Here is a 16,874-nt window from a genome sequence, read left to right on the forward strand (position 1 = left end):
ATCTTTTCAAAAATATCTCTTTATCTTATCTTTTTCAAAATTTGATTTTAAAATATCCTTTCTAACTTCTTATCTTCTTATCTTTTCAAAATTGATTTTCAAATTTGTTTCAACTAACTAACTAACTTTTTGTTTGTTTCTTATCTTTTTCAAAACTACCTAACTAACTCTCTCTCTCTAATTTTCGAAAATATCTTCCCTCTTTTTCAAAATTTCTTTTTAATTAACTAATTATTTTAATTTTTGATTTTAATTTTCGAAAAATTACTAACCTTGTTCAAAAACTATTTTCGAAAATCACTAACTCTTTTTCAAAAATTATTTTCGAAAATTCTCTCTCTCTCTCTCTCTCTCTCTCTCTCTCTCTTATCTCCTTCTATTTATTTATTCATCTACTAACACTTTATCTCACCCTAATTCGAACCCCCTCTTCCATCTGTGTTCGAATTTTTTCTTCTTCTTTTCTTCTACTCACACAGGGACCTCTATACTGTGGTAAAAAGGACCCCTATTATTATTATTTTTCTGTCCCTCTTTTTCATATGAGCAGGAGCAAGGACAAGAACATTCTTGTAGAAGCAGATCCAGAACCTGAAAGGACTCTGAAGAGGAAACTAAGAGAAGCTAAATTACAACAATCCAGCAAGCACCTTTCAGAAAGTTTCGAACAAGAAGAGGAGATGGCAGCCGAAAATAATAATAATGCAAGGAGGATGCTTGGTGACTTTACTGCACTTAATTCCAATTTACATGGAAGAAGCATCTCCATTCCTGCCATTGGAGCAAACAATTTTAAGCTGAAACCTCAATTAGTTTCTCTGATGTAGCAGAACTGCAAGTTTCATGGACTTCCATCTGAAGATCCTTTTCAGTTCTTAACTGAATTCTTGCAGATCTGTGATACTGTTAAGACTAATGGAGTAGATCCTGAAGTCTACAGGCTCATGCTTTTCCCTTTTGCTGTGAGAGACAGAGCTAGAATATGGTTGGACTCTCAACCTAAGGATAGCCTGAACTCTTGGGATAAGCTGGTCAAGGCTTTCTTAGCCAAGTTCTTTCCTCCTCAAAAGCTGAGTAAGCTTAGAGTGGATGTTCAGACCTTCAGACAGAAAGAAGGTGAATCCCTCTATGAAGCTTAGGAGAGATACAAAGAACTGACCAAAAAGTGTCCTTCTGACATGCTTTCAGAATGGACCATCCTGGACATATTCTATGATGGTCTGTCTGAATTAGCTAAAATGTCATTGGATACCTCTGCAGGTGGATCCATTCACTTAAAGAAAACGCCTGCAGAAGCTCAAGAACTCATTGACATGGTTGCTAATAACCAGTTCATGTACACTTCTGAGAGGAATCCTGTGAGTAATGGGACGCCTATGAAGAAGGGAGTTCTTGAAATTGATACTCTGAATGCCATATTGGCTCAGAATAAAATATTGACTCAGCAAGTCAATATGATTTCTCAGAGTCTGAATGGAATGCAAGCTGCATCCAACAGTACTCAAGAGGCATCTTCTGAAGAAGAAGCTTATGATCCTGAAAACCCTGCAATAGCAGAGGTGAATTACATGGGTGAACCTTATGGAAACACCTATAACCCCTCATGGAGAAATCACCCAAATCTCTCATGGAAGGATCAACAAAAGCCTCAACAAGGCATTAATAATGGTGGAAGAAATAGGTTTAACAATAGTAAACCTTTTCCATCATCCACTCAGTAACAGACAGAGAACTCTGAACAAAATACCTCTAATTTAGCAAACTTAGTCTCTGATCTATCTAAGGCCATTGTAAGTTTCATGAATGAAACAAGGTCCTCCATTAGAAATTTGGAGGCACAAGTGGGCCAGCTGAGTAAAAGGATCACTGAAATCTCTCCTAGTACTCTCCCAAGCAATACAGAAGAAAATCCAAAAGGAGAGTGCAAGGCCATTGACATAGTCAACACGGCCGAACCTGGAGAGGAAGGGGAGGACGTAAATCCCAGTGAGGAAGACCTCCTGGGACGTCCAGTGATCAATAAGGAGTTTCTCTTTGAGGAACCAAAGGAATCTGAGACTCATCTAGAGACCATAGAGATTCCATTAAACCTCCTTATGCCCTTCATGAGCTCTGATGAGTATTCCTCTTCTGAAGAAAATGAGGATGTTACTGAAGAGCAAGTTGCCAAGTACCTTGGTGCAATCATGAAGCTGAATGCCAAATTATTTGGTATTGAGACTTGGGAGGAGGGAACCTCCCTTGTTCACCAATGAACTAAGTGATCTGGATCAACTGACATTGCCTCAGAAGAAATAAGATCCTGGAAAGTTCGTAATACCTTGTACCATAGGCAACATGATCTTTGAAAAGGCTCTGTGTGACCTTGGTTCAGGGATAAACCTCATGCCCCTCTCTGTAATAGAGAAACTGGGAATCTTTGGGGTGCAAGCTACTAAAATCTCATTAGAGATGGCAGACAATTCAAGAAAACAGGCTTATGGACAAGTAGATGACGTGTTAGTAAAGGTTAAAGGCCTTTACATCCCTGCTGATTTCATAATCCTTGATACTGGGAAGGATGAGGATGAATCCATCATCCTTGGAAGACCTTTTCTAGCCACAACAAGAGCTGTGATTGATGTTGACAGAGGTAAATTAGTCCTTCAATTGAATGAGGACTCCCTTGTGTTTACAACTCAAGGTTACCCTTCTGTAAACATGGAAAAGAGGCACAGTAAGCTTCTCTCAAAACAGAGTCAACCAGAGCCCCCACAGTCAAACTCTAAGTTTGGTGTTGGGAGGCCACAACCAAACTCTAAGTTTGGTGTTGAACTCCCATATCCAAACTCTAAGTTTGGTGTTGGGAAGTCTCAACAATGCTCTGAACATCTGTGAGGCTCCATGAGAGCCCACTGTCAAGCTATTGACATTAAAGAAGCGCTTGTTGGGAGGCAACCCAATTTTTATTTATCTAATTTTATTTTTCTTGTTCTTTCATGTTTTATTAGGTTCATGATCATGTGGAGTCACAAAATAAATATAAAAATTGAAAACGGAATCAAAAACAGCAGAAGAAAAATCACACCCTGGAGGAAGACCTTACTGGCGTTTAAACGCCAGTAAGAAGCATCTGGCTGGCGTTCAACGCCAGAACAGAGCATGGTTCTGGCGCTGAACGCCCAAAATGGGCAGCATCTGGGCGTTTGAACGCCAGAATTACACCCTGGAGAAGAGCTGGCACTGAACGCCCAGAACAAGCACCAATCTGGCGCTGAACGCCCAGAGTTGTGTGCAAGGGCATTTTGCATACCTAATTTGGTACAAGGTTGTAAATCCTTGAACACCTCAGGATCTGTGGACCCCACAGGATCACCACCTACCTCCACTCACTTCTTCTCACCCATCTTTCACACAATCCCATAAACACTCTTCCCCAAAACTCTTCACCAATCACCTCAACCTCCCTTTCCTATATAAAGCCCTCCATTATTCTTCATTTTCACACAACACAACCCTCTCTTCCCCTTCTTGGCCGAATACACCCCTCCCCCATCTCCTCCATATTTTCTTCTTCTTCTTCATCTATTCTTTCTTCTCTTGCTCGAGGGCGAGTAATATTCTAAGTTTGGTGTGGTAAAAGCATAAGCTTTTTGTTTTTCCATTACCATTGATGGCACCCAAGACCGGAGAATCCTCTAGAAAAGGGAAAAGGAAGACAAAAGCTTCCACCTCCGAGTCATGGGAGATGGAAAGATTCATCTCCAAAGCTCATCAAGACCACTTCTATGATGTTGTGGTCAAGAAGAAGGTGATCCCCGAGGTCCCTTTCAAGCTCAAGAAAAATGAGTATCCAGAGATCCAACATGAAATCCAAAGAAGAGGTTGGGAAGTTCTAACAAACCCCATCCAACAAGTCGGCACCCTAATGGTTCAAGAGTTCTATGCCAATGCATGGATCACTAGGAACCATGATCAAAGTAAGAACCCAAACCCAAAGAATTATATTACAATGGTTTGGGGGAAATACTTAGATTTTAGTCCGGAAAATGTGAGGTTGGCGTTTAACTTGCCTATGATGCAAGGAGATGCACGCCCCTACACTAGAAGGGTCAACTTTAATCAAAGGTTGGACCAAGTCCTCATGGACATATGTGTGGAAGGAGCTCAATGGAAGATTGACTCCAAAGGCAAGCCGGTTCAATTAAGAAGACTGGACCTCAAGCCTGTGGCTAGAGGATGGTTGGAGTTCATCCAACGCTCCATCATCCCCACTAGCAACCGATCTGAAGTTATTGTGGATCGGGCCATCATGATTCATAGCATCATGATTGGAGAGGAAGTAGAAGTTCATGAAGTCATCTCCCTTGAATTCTACAAAATAGCCAAAAAGCCCTCTCCTGGGGCAAGGCTAGCTTTTCCTCATCTTATTTGCCATCTATGTTACTCAGCTGGAGCTTTCATAGAAGGAGACATTCCCATTGAGGAAGAGAAGCCCATCACTAAGAAAAGGATGGAGCAAGCAAGAGAGCACATTCATGGATCTCAAGAGACGCATGAAGCTCATCACCATGAGATCCTGGAGATGCCTCAAATGCATTTTTCTCCACAAAACTATTGGGAGCAAATCAACACCTCCCTAGGAGAATTAAGTTCCAACATAGGACAACTAAGGGTGGAACATCAAGAGCACTCCATCATCCTTCATGAAATAAGAGAAGATCAAAAAGCAATGAGGGAGGAGCAACAAAGACAATGAAGAGACATAGAAGAGCTCAAGGACATCATTAGTTCCTCAAGAAGGAAATGCCACCATCACTAAGGTGGACTCATTCCTTGTTCTTACATTCTCTGTTTTTCGTTTTCTCTATGTTAAGTGCTTATCCATGTTTATGTCTTCATTACATGATCATTAGTATTTAGTAACTTTGTCTTAAAGTTATGAATGTCCTATGAATCTATCACCTCTCTTAAATGAAAACTGTTTTAATTCAAAAGAACAAGAAGTACATGAGTTTCGAATTTATCCTTGAACTTAGTTTAATTATATTGATGTTGTGACAATGCTTCTTGTTTTCTGAATGAATGCTTGAACAGTGCATATGTCTTTTGAAGTTGTTGTTTAAGAATGTTAAATATGTTGGCTCTTGAAAGAATGATAATAAGGAGACATGTTATTTGATAATCTGAAAAATCATAAAAATGATTCTTGAAGCAAGAAAAAGCAGCAAAGAACAAAGCTTGCAGGAAAAAAAATAGCGAAAAAATAGGAAAAAAAAAGAGAAAAAGCAAGCAGAAAAAGCCAAAAGCTCTTAAAACCAAGAGGCAAGAGCAAAAAGCCAATAACCCTTAAAACCAAAAGGCAAGGATAAATAAAAAGGATCCCAAGGCTTTGAGCATCAGTGGATAGGAGGGCCTAAAGGAATAAAATCCTGGCCTAAGCGGCTAAACCAAGCTGTCCCTAACCATGTGCTTGTGGCGTGAAGGTGTCAAGTGAAAACTTGAGACTGAGCGGTTAAAGTCAAGGTTCAAAGCAAAAGAAGAGTGTGCTTAAGAACCCTGGACACCTCTAATTGGGGACTTTAGCAAAGCTGAGTCACAATCTGAAAAGGTTCACCCAATTATGTGTCTGTGGCATTTATGTATCCAGTGGTAATACTGGAAAACAAAGTGCTTAGGACCACGGCCAAGACTCATAAAATAGCTGCATTAAAGAATCATCATACTGAACTAGGAGAATCAATAACACTATCTGAACTCTGAGTTCCTATAGATGCCAATCATTCTGAACTTCAATGGATAAAGTGAGATGCCAAAACTATTCAAGAGGCAAAAAGCTACAAGTCCCGCTCATTTAATTGGAGCTATGTTTCATTGATAGTTTGAAATTTATAGTATATTCTCTTCTTTTTATCCTATTTGATTTTTGGTTGCTTGGGGACAAGCAACAATTTAAGTTTGGTGTTGTGATGAGCGGATAATTTATACGCTTTTTGGCATTGTTTTTAGTATGTTTTTAGTAGAATCTAGTTACTTTTAGGGATGTTTTCATTAGTTTTTATGTTAAATTCACATTTCTGGACTTTACTATGAGTTTGTGTGTTTTTCTGTGATTTCAGGTATTTTCTGGCTAAAATTGAGGGACTTGAGCAAAAATCAGATTCAGAGGTTGAAGAAGGACTGCTGATGTTGTTGGATTCTGACCTCCCTGCACTCAAAGTGGATTTTCTGGAGTTACAGAACCCAAAATCGCACGCTTCCAATTGCATTGGAAAGTAGACATCCAGGGCTTTCCAGAAATATATAATAGTCCATACTTTGGCCAAGTTTAGACGACGTAAAAGGGCGTTGAACGCCAGTTCTACGCTGCTATCTGGAGTTAAACGCCAGAAACACGTCACAAGCCAGAGTTGAACGCCAGAAATACGTTACAAACTGGCGTTCAACTCCAAGATTGACCTCTACACGTGTAACATTCAAGCTCAGCCCAAGCACACACCAAGTGGGCCCCGGAAGTGGATTTATGCATCAATTACTTACTTCTGTAAACCCTAGTAACTAGTTTATTATAAATAGGACTTTTTACTATTGTATTAGACATCTTTGATCAGTTTTATGCTATCTTAGACTTTCATGGGGGCTGGCCATTCGGCCATGCCTGAATCATTATCACTTATGTATTTTCATACGGTAGAGTTTCTGCACTCCATAGATTAAGGTGTGGAGCTCTGCTGTTCCTCAAAGATTAATGCAAAGTACTACTGTTTTTCTATTCAATTCAACTTATTCCGCTTCTAAGATATTCATTCGCACTTCAACCTGAATGTGATGAACATGACAATCATCATCATTCCCTATGAACGCGTGCCTGAAAACCACTTCCGTTCTACTTTAGATTGAATGAGTATCTCTTTGATCTCTTAATCAGAATCTTCGTGGTATAAACTAGATTGATGGCGGCATTCATGAGAGTCCGAAAAGTCTAAACCTTGTCTGTGGTATTCCGAGTAGGACTATGGGATTGAATGACTGTGACGAACTTCAAACTCGCGAGTGCTGGGCGTAGTGACAGACGCAAAAGGAGGGTGAATCCTATTCCAGTATGATCGAGAACCTCAGATGATTAGCCGTGCTGTGACAGAGCATTTGGACCATTTTCACAAGAGGATAGGATGCAGCCATTGACAAGGGTGATGCCTCCAGACGATTAGCCATGCAGTGACAGCGCATCGGACCATTTTCCAGAGAGGATTAAAAGTAGCCATTGACAACGGTGATGTCCTTACATAAAGCCAGCCGTAGAAAGGAGTAAGACTGATTGGATGAAGACAGCGGGAAAGCAGAGATCAGAGGAACGAAAGCATCTCTATACGCTTATATGAAATTCTCACCAATGAATTACATAAGTGTTTCTATCCTTATTTTATGTTTATTTATTATTTATGTTCGAAAACTCCATAACTATTTTATATCCGCCTGACTGAGATTTACAAGGTGACCATAGCTTGCTTTATACCAACAATCTCCGTGGGATCGACCCTTACTCACGTAAGGTTTATTACTTGGACGACCCAGTGCACTTGCTGGTTAGTTGTATCGAAGTTGTGAATGAAAAACGATTTATTAAGACGTGCGTACAGAGTTTCTGGCGCCGTTGCCTGAGATCACAATTTCGTGCACCAAATACGTTATCAATTCTCACCAAGACAGACGTTGAGGAGAAGCCGTTACTGATGAAGAACCGATCATATAAAAGCAAGGTAAAAGTATATTTTTCAGACACTTCCGACTTGAATCTCATACTGACTTAAGCATTGGAGTGCCTTTGCAGGTACACTCCCCCCTCTCTTCTTCTTCATTGTCCACACCTACGCAAGTTGAAAGGAAAAGCTCGGAACATACGAGTTAGCAGTGCAGCCTTCCGAAGATAAAGCTCGGCTGACGTTCCATACGAGGAGCCGACCTATTCTACAGGCAAGAACAACTGGCGCCCACCGTGGGGCCGAAGAGATAAATTTTTTCCTCTTCTGGTCTCTATTCCTCCGCCTAACCTATGGCTGACGCGCTACCTCCTACCCCATCCGAACTTTTCCGAATGGTGACCGAGCTGCAACAAGCAAATCAACGTATGGCAGAAGAAAATCAGAGAATGGCCGCTCAGATCACCGAATTGAAAATAACAACAATCGTCAACCTCAGCCAGAGGATGCCGAACATCACTCCAACCCTACTCATGTATCTGAGACCATTCAAGTCGAGGATGCCCAGCCAGGGGACGAAAATGAGGAACCAGATGAGCTCGTAGGCCCTTTCACGGCAGACGTGATGAATTTCGAATTACCACGGCGATTCACTTTACCATTGACCCTCACACCTTATGATGGGCTCGGAGACCCAAAGAAGTTCATCAAGAAATTCCGATCAATAATGATCGTCAACGGTGCATCTGATACTGTTTTGTGTCGTTGTTTTCCAAATTATTTGGATGGCCCTGCACTTGATTGGCTTTGTGCTTTGCCTGCAGGTTCAATTTCGCAATTCCAACAGCTGGCCAAGCTATTCGAGGATCATTTCGCTGGCTCCGCAATTTATCTGCATGACTCGGATTATCTGAACACAATTAAGCAAGGACCAAATGAAAGCCTGAAAGACTATATGACTCATTTCACGAAGGTCGCCATAAGCATCCCTGATTTCCACCCTGAAGTTCACCTCCATGCCATCAAAAGCGGACTTCGACCTGGGAAATTTCAAGAGACGATCGCCGTATCTAAACCAAAAACACTCGCCGAGTTTCGAGAGAAGGAAAAAGGCCAGATTGATATCGAAGAGCTAAGACAAGCTCGGAAACCCGACAAAACAAACTACAGAGACGAGGAAAAAGTGCACAACAGTAAGAAAAATTTTAAACTAACCCCTCGTTTTGATTCTTATACACAGTTCAACGCTAAACGGGAGGACATAATCAAAGAGATCCTGAACTCCAAATTAATCAAACCACCAAGAAAAGTGGGGACATATCAGGATACAAAACATGTTGACAAATCTAAGTACTGCGCCTTCCATCAAAAGCACGGCCACAAGACCGACGAATGTGTCGTCGCCAAAGACCTCTTGGAACGTTTAGCTCGGCAAGGGCACCTTGAAAAGTATATTGGGGGACACATTCAAAAACGTACTCCAACCTCGGCAGGCAACACTCCATCCGACCAACCAAACCGAGGAAAAGACAAGCCATCCTCAACCCAATATGACCAACCACGAGGTATCATCAATTGTATTTCAGGAGGAGGTGCTAGTGGAGGCTCATCCAACTCGGCCAGGAAAAGATCTTTCCGAACAATATACTCGGTAGAAGGGGTACAGAAGGACGACTAGCTAATCCCTCAATTCCCCCAAATGACGTTCACACAAGCAGATTTCAAATCCAATATTCAAAATTTGGACGACCCCGTGGTCATTACAATTCAATTGGGAGATCTACTAGTAAAAAAGGTACTCTTAGATCCAGGGAGCAGCGCTGACGTTCTGTTTTACTCTACATTCCAGAAAATGAAGCTAAGCGACAACAACCTGCAGCCAACAGGAGGAGACCTCATCGGTTTCTCAGGTGAACGAGTCCCAATACTGGGATCAGTGTGGTTGAGAACCACACTGGGTGAGTACCCTCTATCTAAAACATACGATATTCAGCACTTAGTAGTGGATTGCTTCAGCCCATACAACCTTATCCTAGGCCGACCTTTTCTAAATAAGTTCGGTGCAATAGTATCCACAGTTCACCTTTGTGTCAAGTTTTTTGTGCAGGACAAACATATCGTAACCATTCATGGGGATCACAAAGAAGCGCGGCATTGCTACAACATCGGAATGAAATTTCAAAACGGACCAAAGCAACCTCAAATCAACAACGTCCTCGGCACAGCTAGCAGCTCGAAGCTCGCCGATCTAGATCCTAGAGCAGACTTCCTAGAGCGACCTACACCAACAGGTGAGCTACGAAAAATACATTTCAACAAAGATCCTAACAAATACACCTTTGTTGGTACAGCAATAAGCAAGGGCGAACTACCTGCGATAGAAAATTTTTTACAAGAAAATGCCGACCTATTTGCTTGGACGCCCTCCGATATGCCCGGCATCGACCCTCAGATCATTAGCCATAAGCTGGCTATCAACCCTTCTGTCCGACCAATTCAACAAAAGAAGAGAAACCTCGGCGAAGAAAAGAAACGAGCATCATTGGAAGAAACTCAGAAGCTGATTAATGCCAACTTCATCAGAGAGATCATATTCACTACTTGGCTCGCCAATGTCATTATGGTAAGGAAACAAAATGGTAAGTGGTGCATGTGCGTCGATTTTACTGATTTAAACAAAGCATGCCCAAAGGATTCTTATCCTTTACCATCTATTGACTCTTTGGTGGATAACGCCTCTAGCTATGCCACCCTAAGTTTCATGGACGCTTATTCGGGCTACAATCAGATATTTATGCACCCTTCTGACTAAAATAAAACGGCATTCATCACTGAATTTGGTAACTATTGTTATAAATTTATGCCATTTGGACTAAAGAATGCAGGAGCAACCTATCAGCGCCTCATGAATAAAATCTTCGCTAAACAAATCGGTCGCAACATAGAGGTCTACGTTGATGACATGGTCGCTAAGACTAAAGTCGGCCACAGTCACATCAACGACCTAACCGAGATCTTCGGCCAGATCCGATCCTACAACATGCGCTTGAATCCTGAAAAGTGTGCTTTCGCCGTTGAAGGTGGCAAATTCCTCGGCTTCTTACTCACAAGTAGAGGTATCAAAGCAAACCCTGACAAGTGTCGAGCTGTTTTGGAGATGGCGAGCCCAAAGACATTAAAAGAAGTTCAACGCTTAACAGGCAGACTTGCTGCCCTAGCAAGATTCGTCCCATGCTTAGCCTTAAAATCTATTCCTTTTTTTCAAACCATGAAAAAGAAAGCTATTTTTCAATGGAATGACGATTGTGAGCGTGCTTTTGCTAACCTGAAAATAACTCTCTCACAACCGCCAATTCTATAAAAACCCTTGCAAGGGAAAGATTTATATTTGTATTTAGCAGTTACTGACTGGGCAATAAGCTCTGCTCTTGTTACAGAAAGGGACAAAACTCAACATCCAATTTACTTCGTCAGCAAAACGCTACAAAACGCTGAAATCAACTATCCGAGGATAGAAAAATTAGCATTAGCATTGCTAATTTCGGCAAGACGACTCCGACCTTACTTTCAAAGCCACGTCATCCATGTTCGAACCGACCACCCATTACGTCAGGTGCTACAAAAACCAGAAATTTCGGGTAGACTTGTAAAATGGTCGGTAGAACTATATGAATTTGATATCAGATACCAAGCCAGAGGACCAATCAAGTCCCAATTCCTTGCCGATTTCATAGCAGAATTAACAATGCCCACTGAAGACGACCACAAAATACAATGGACATTACATGTTGATGGTTCATCTAACATTCAAGGGTGTGGAGCAGGAATTCGACTGGAGGGGAGTGATGGATTTATCCTAGAACATTTTATACATCTATCCTTTAAAGCCAGCAACAACCAAACGGAATATGAAGCCCTCATCGCTGGCCTCCGACTTTGTTTAAATCTCCAAATCTCCAGTATTAAGGTATATTGCGATTCGCTTCTGGTAGTACAACATGTAAATGACCTATTCCAGGTAAGAGATCCGCTTCTTTCTAGATATCTTAAACTCGTCAAAGATTTAAGTTCTAAGTTCACTGAATTTGAAATAAATCACATACCACGAGAACAAAATCACAGAGCAGACATTCTTTCTAAACTCGGCAGCACACAAGCTGACTTATCTACGTTACACCAATCCACAATAACATCTCCAAGTGTTACTCTAACCGATGTTGTGAGTGTTACATAGGAAACAGATTGGCAGACACCTTTTATACATTATCTGCAAATAGGAAGCATACCAGAAAATATCAAAAATGCGAAACGGTTTCGTCGACAGGCTTCCTTTTTCACTTTAATAAATGGCTCCCTATATCGCCGAGGATATTCCAGACCACTCCTGAAATGCCTCAACAAAAGTGAGGCAAAAATAGCATTAGCCGAAGCTCATGAAGGAATCTGCGGAACCCACACAGGAGCTCGAAGTTTGGCCTCCAAGATCCTCCGAGCAGGCCTGTTCTGGCCATCCATCAAAGAAGATACCAATAATAAAGTAAAGACATGCAACATTTGCCAGAAGCATGCGCCATTAATACACACCCCAGCCGAACAGTTACATTACTCAGACATCAGCTGGCCCTTCAACCACTGGGGGCTCGACATCCTCGGCCCATTCCCAGTAGCACCAGGTCAGATAAAATTTCTTGTTGTTGCAATTGACTACTTCTCAAAATGGGTAGAAGCCCAACCTTTGGCTAAGATTACTTCACAACATATGACATCTTTCATTTGGAAGAACATTATTTGTCGTTTTGGTCTCCCAAGACATATCATTACTGATATTGGTCGCCAGTTTGTCGGTCAGAAATTTAAATCTTTTTTGCAGAACCTCAACATTAATCATCACTTCTCATCCGTTGAACATCCACAAACTAACGGCCTCGCTGAAGCAGCGAACAAGGTCATATTACATGCTTTAAAGAAGAAGTTAGATGACGCCAAAGGCCTTTGGGCCGAACTCATACCAGAAGTCCTTTGGGGGTATAACACTACACCTCAATCATCAACGAAAGAAACCCCATTCAGGCTTGTTTACGGATCCGAAGCAATGATCCCTTTAGAAATTTCACAAGGCTCGGTCCATACACAGATTTTCGACCACGAAGAAGCTCGGCGAGCCGAGTTAGACATCATCGAAGAAGTCAGAGATATGACAAGTATCCGACTCCATGCGGCACAGCAAGCCACAGCTCTGCGACATAATAAGCTCGTCAGAAACAGATCATTTGAACAAGGAGACTTAGTCCTCCGGAAGACAGAATCAGCTTGAAAACCTCCACACCACGGAAAACTCGCCGCAAATTGGGACGGGCCCTACCGAATATCCAAGGTACTCGGCAAAGGAGCATACACATTGGAATCCATAGATGGCACTAGCTTACCTAATACCTGGAATGTTTCTTCTTTAAAGAAATTTTATAGTTAAAAGTTAGGGCCAAGCAAGTACTCTTTTTCCTACTACCAAGATTTTTCCCAAAACAAAGGGTTTTGCTTGGAGAGGTTTTAATGAGGCTAGCCTACCTGCACTGTTGTAAATAAAGGTTCATCAATCAAACCAAATACTTTCCAGATATTCACTATTATTTATCAATCAGTAAATCGAGTTAACAATTCGAAAAGCTTTTCAAAAAGGGAACAAGCATTTCCACCAAACAATACTTACAGCTCGGCAAACCATTTCACATCTTAACAAGATGTCCCTATCAACAAATCTACTCTCGTTTTCCATGCATACAACTTACAAAAAGGAAATTACCAAAACAAGGATTATAACTTAATCCATCTCAAAATACAGCACCATTTTTTGCCTCAAAAGCAAAAAAATCCACAACACAAAATGTTTCAACATACAAATCCTAAACAAAATAGAAACACACAATTCATTTCAAACATAACTAAGTATTCTCAGCCTCATCCTCCGCAAAACAATCATCATCAACTAGTTTACCATCTCTAACAATCTTCCCAGGATCCATCTCAGAAAAATCAACTTCATGAGCCATAAATTTTGCTTGAATTGAAGCCCTCTCAAATCCTTCAACAAACGAATCCAAGATTTCATTTTGCTTCTTTTGTTCCATATCTTTCAACTGAGCAGTAACCTCAATTAGCCGAGTCTCCGTACTAGCCAAGTCGGCCTCCTTTTTCTTTAAGTCCTCCACATCCTTAGCATAGCTGTCTTTTGTTTCTTTTAGTAGTTTCTCAATATCACCCAATTTAATTTGCAACTCGGCAACTGTACCTTTACTCTGAGATAACTGCTCCTTCAAATCCTCAACCTCCTCTCTCTGCATCGCTAACTTCTTATATTTCACTTCTTGACTACGACCTAAGCTCGCCATACGAAACCCAACCACCTATAGGTTAAAACAACAACCTAATACAAAATTAGAATCACATACAACTCCAAAATAGCAATTAAAAACGAAAAACATTTACCTACATATACTGCCCGACGGCTATTTTCCCAACCTCATTAGCCAATGAAACATCGACCGACGAGTGGCAGATATCATCGGCCACAGACATATACGAAAAATCACCTCCCCAAACTGATAACCCACCACTACATTCAGAAACTTCATGAAGTTTCTTCTGGTTCATCAGAAATGCACGAATTTCTTCCAACGAAATGTCATCCCCCCTTTGACTAGATTCTTCGGATAGGTCAACAACTTCACCCTTCCTCTTCTTTGCAAGAACTTTTCTCCGACCAGTTACAGGCTTGCTGACTTCCGCGGCAACAGTAATCTTCTCCTTATTAGATGAGGACACTTCTTTTTCCAGATTCTTATTCTTGAACCTGGACCTTAAGGAAGCAGCTGAGACACCAGGATACTTACCTCCTGTACAAACACACAAAAACAAAGTCAGCAACATTTCAAGCGAAGATAAAGCAAACAAAATAACAAAACTCACCCAAATATTCTATAACCGAATCCCTATTTTCCTCCCACTTTAAAATTTCAAACATAGATATCAAATCCTTCCGATCAACTTGCTCCACGAGAAACTCAATAATGCACACATTCCTTGGAGTTATCACCTCGGGGCCGAGTATATTTTGAGGCTCCGAACACCACCACAGTGGAAACCTCTCCGCTACAAACTCGTCCGTGTAAAAAGGAAACTGCTTCTCCACACTCCTCACTTTCAAATACATCTCTTTGAAATCTTTAAAGGAAGATTTATACAACTTGAAAATGCCAAATCCAGGAGTACTGTTTAGATTAACCCACCCCCCTTTCCAAACCCCTTTAGCTTGAAACAAGGAAAAAAATAAATCCACAGAAGGCCTTTCCTCAAGAATTTCCATTAATATCTCAAAACACCTCAAGAACACCCACCCATTAGGATGCAATTGTGAAGCAGCACAATTTAGCTGCTTCAGAATTTGGCACTCAAATTCTGTGAAAGGCAACTTAACCCTCAATTCCTCCAAAACGCAACTATACATATAGAAGTACTCAAACCCCTGACCCCAGTGATAAACCCTATCTTCCACACTACATGGCAACAACTCCACCTGCACCCCAAACCCAACCCTCACAACCTTACCAGCATCAATCTCTTTAACAGCAGCCTCATCACAAAATAAAGATACCCGAGACTTAACATCTTCACTAACCCAATCATAAGACCAATCAATACTTTTCTTTTTATCCTTCTCAAAACTCATAAGCAAACCCAGACAATGAAAACAAAAGAAGAAGAAGAAAATGAGAAATCAGTAAAGGATATAAAGAACATGCATACCTCTTTTACTCATACTGTTTCCAAAGAAGCAAGACCAAGGGTCAGGGGTAACCAAATTTAAACTTAACCCTCAAAACTCAATCACATCAAACGGTACAGATTGTGTTGGAAATGTAAAAAGCCATTTAATAAACACAACATCTTTCTCTCTCCTTACTAATGGCTTGACACGACTCCCCACTTTCCCCACTAACATTCTTTTTAATGAAGAACGTTGAACTGGGGGCTCCATAACTAATCAATCTAACCGAGTTATAACTCATCAAAAAGCTCAACCTGCTTCATTAAAAATATTTCAGGCTAAGCTTGGGGGCTGTGATATGGTCGTTACACCTACAGAACTCGGCATCACACGTCACACCTCGGCCATAAATACACATTATAAATACGGTCTTCATGAGCAATAACTCGGCAAAACCGACGTTATGGATCAAAACCGCCGAATAAAGGATGACATAATGACCAGATACGTTATCAATCCTCACCAAGACAGATGTTGAGGAGAAGTCGTTACTGATGAAGAACCGATCATATAAAAGCAAAGTAAAAGTATCTTTTTCAGACACTTCCGACTTGAATCTCATACTGACTTAAGCATTGGAGTGCTTTGCAGGTACACTCCCCCCTCTCTTCTTCTTCATTGTCCACACCTACGCAAGTTGAAAGGAAAAGCTCGGAACCTACGAGTTAGCAGTGCAGCCTTCCAAAGATAAAGCTCGGATGACGTTCCATACGAGGAGCCGACCTATTCTACAGGCAAGAACAATATGAAAAAGTAATTTTTCATACAAAACTCAATTATTTTTTAAAATTAATTTTTATTTTTAAAATCAATTTATTAATTTTATAATCAGTTAATAATTAATTTTGTTATTTAAAATTAGTTTAGTTTATTAATCTAAACTAAATTTTTTGTTAATCAAAATCAAATTTAGTTTTAGTTAACTTTAATTATATGCAATCTTACGTATTAATAACACATTTTAAAAATAATTATATTTATAAATTTTATTTTAATATAAATATTATTGTATAATTTTTTGCTAAAATTTTCTGGTCCTTCCAAAAGTTTCATTCAAGTTCTGTCATTGTACGCAGTTTAATCGATTACATATGTTAAATTTTAATTGTTAAAAAATTTTAAAAAATATTTTAGGTATTTTTATCTTACTAACTTTCTAAAAGAATATATCTTTAATTTTATATTAAATATCTTTAATTATCTATAATTTTATTATTTTTAAAAAATATTATATTTTATATTATGTCATGTTATCATATCATATACTATCGGTGACGAATATAAAAAATTTTAACATAGGAACAAAGTATATATAATGCATGAAACAAAATAAGAGAAGTAGAGTAGTAGTTTAAGTTTAACAACATAATGGA

General features: G+C 40.2%; 1 non-coding gene across 1 annotated transcript; it reads right to left on the reverse strand.

Moving 5' to 3' along the window:
* Positions 1–1,076: 1,076 nt before the first annotated feature.
* LOC148549386 (small nucleolar RNA R71) lies at positions 1,077–1,184 on the reverse strand. The gene has a single exon (XR_015897316.1). It is a non-coding gene; the product is annotated as a small nucleolar RNA R71 (small nucleolar RNA).
* Between the last annotated feature and the right edge of the window lie 15,690 nt (positions 1,185–16,874).

This window comes from Arachis ipaensis, chromosome B8 (genome assembly GCF_059453495.1).
Source record: "Arachis ipaensis isolate K30076 ecotype BB chromosome B8, ASM5945349v1, whole genome shotgun sequence".
Lineage (NCBI taxonomy): Eukaryota > Viridiplantae > Streptophyta > Magnoliopsida > Fabales > Fabaceae > Arachis > Arachis ipaensis.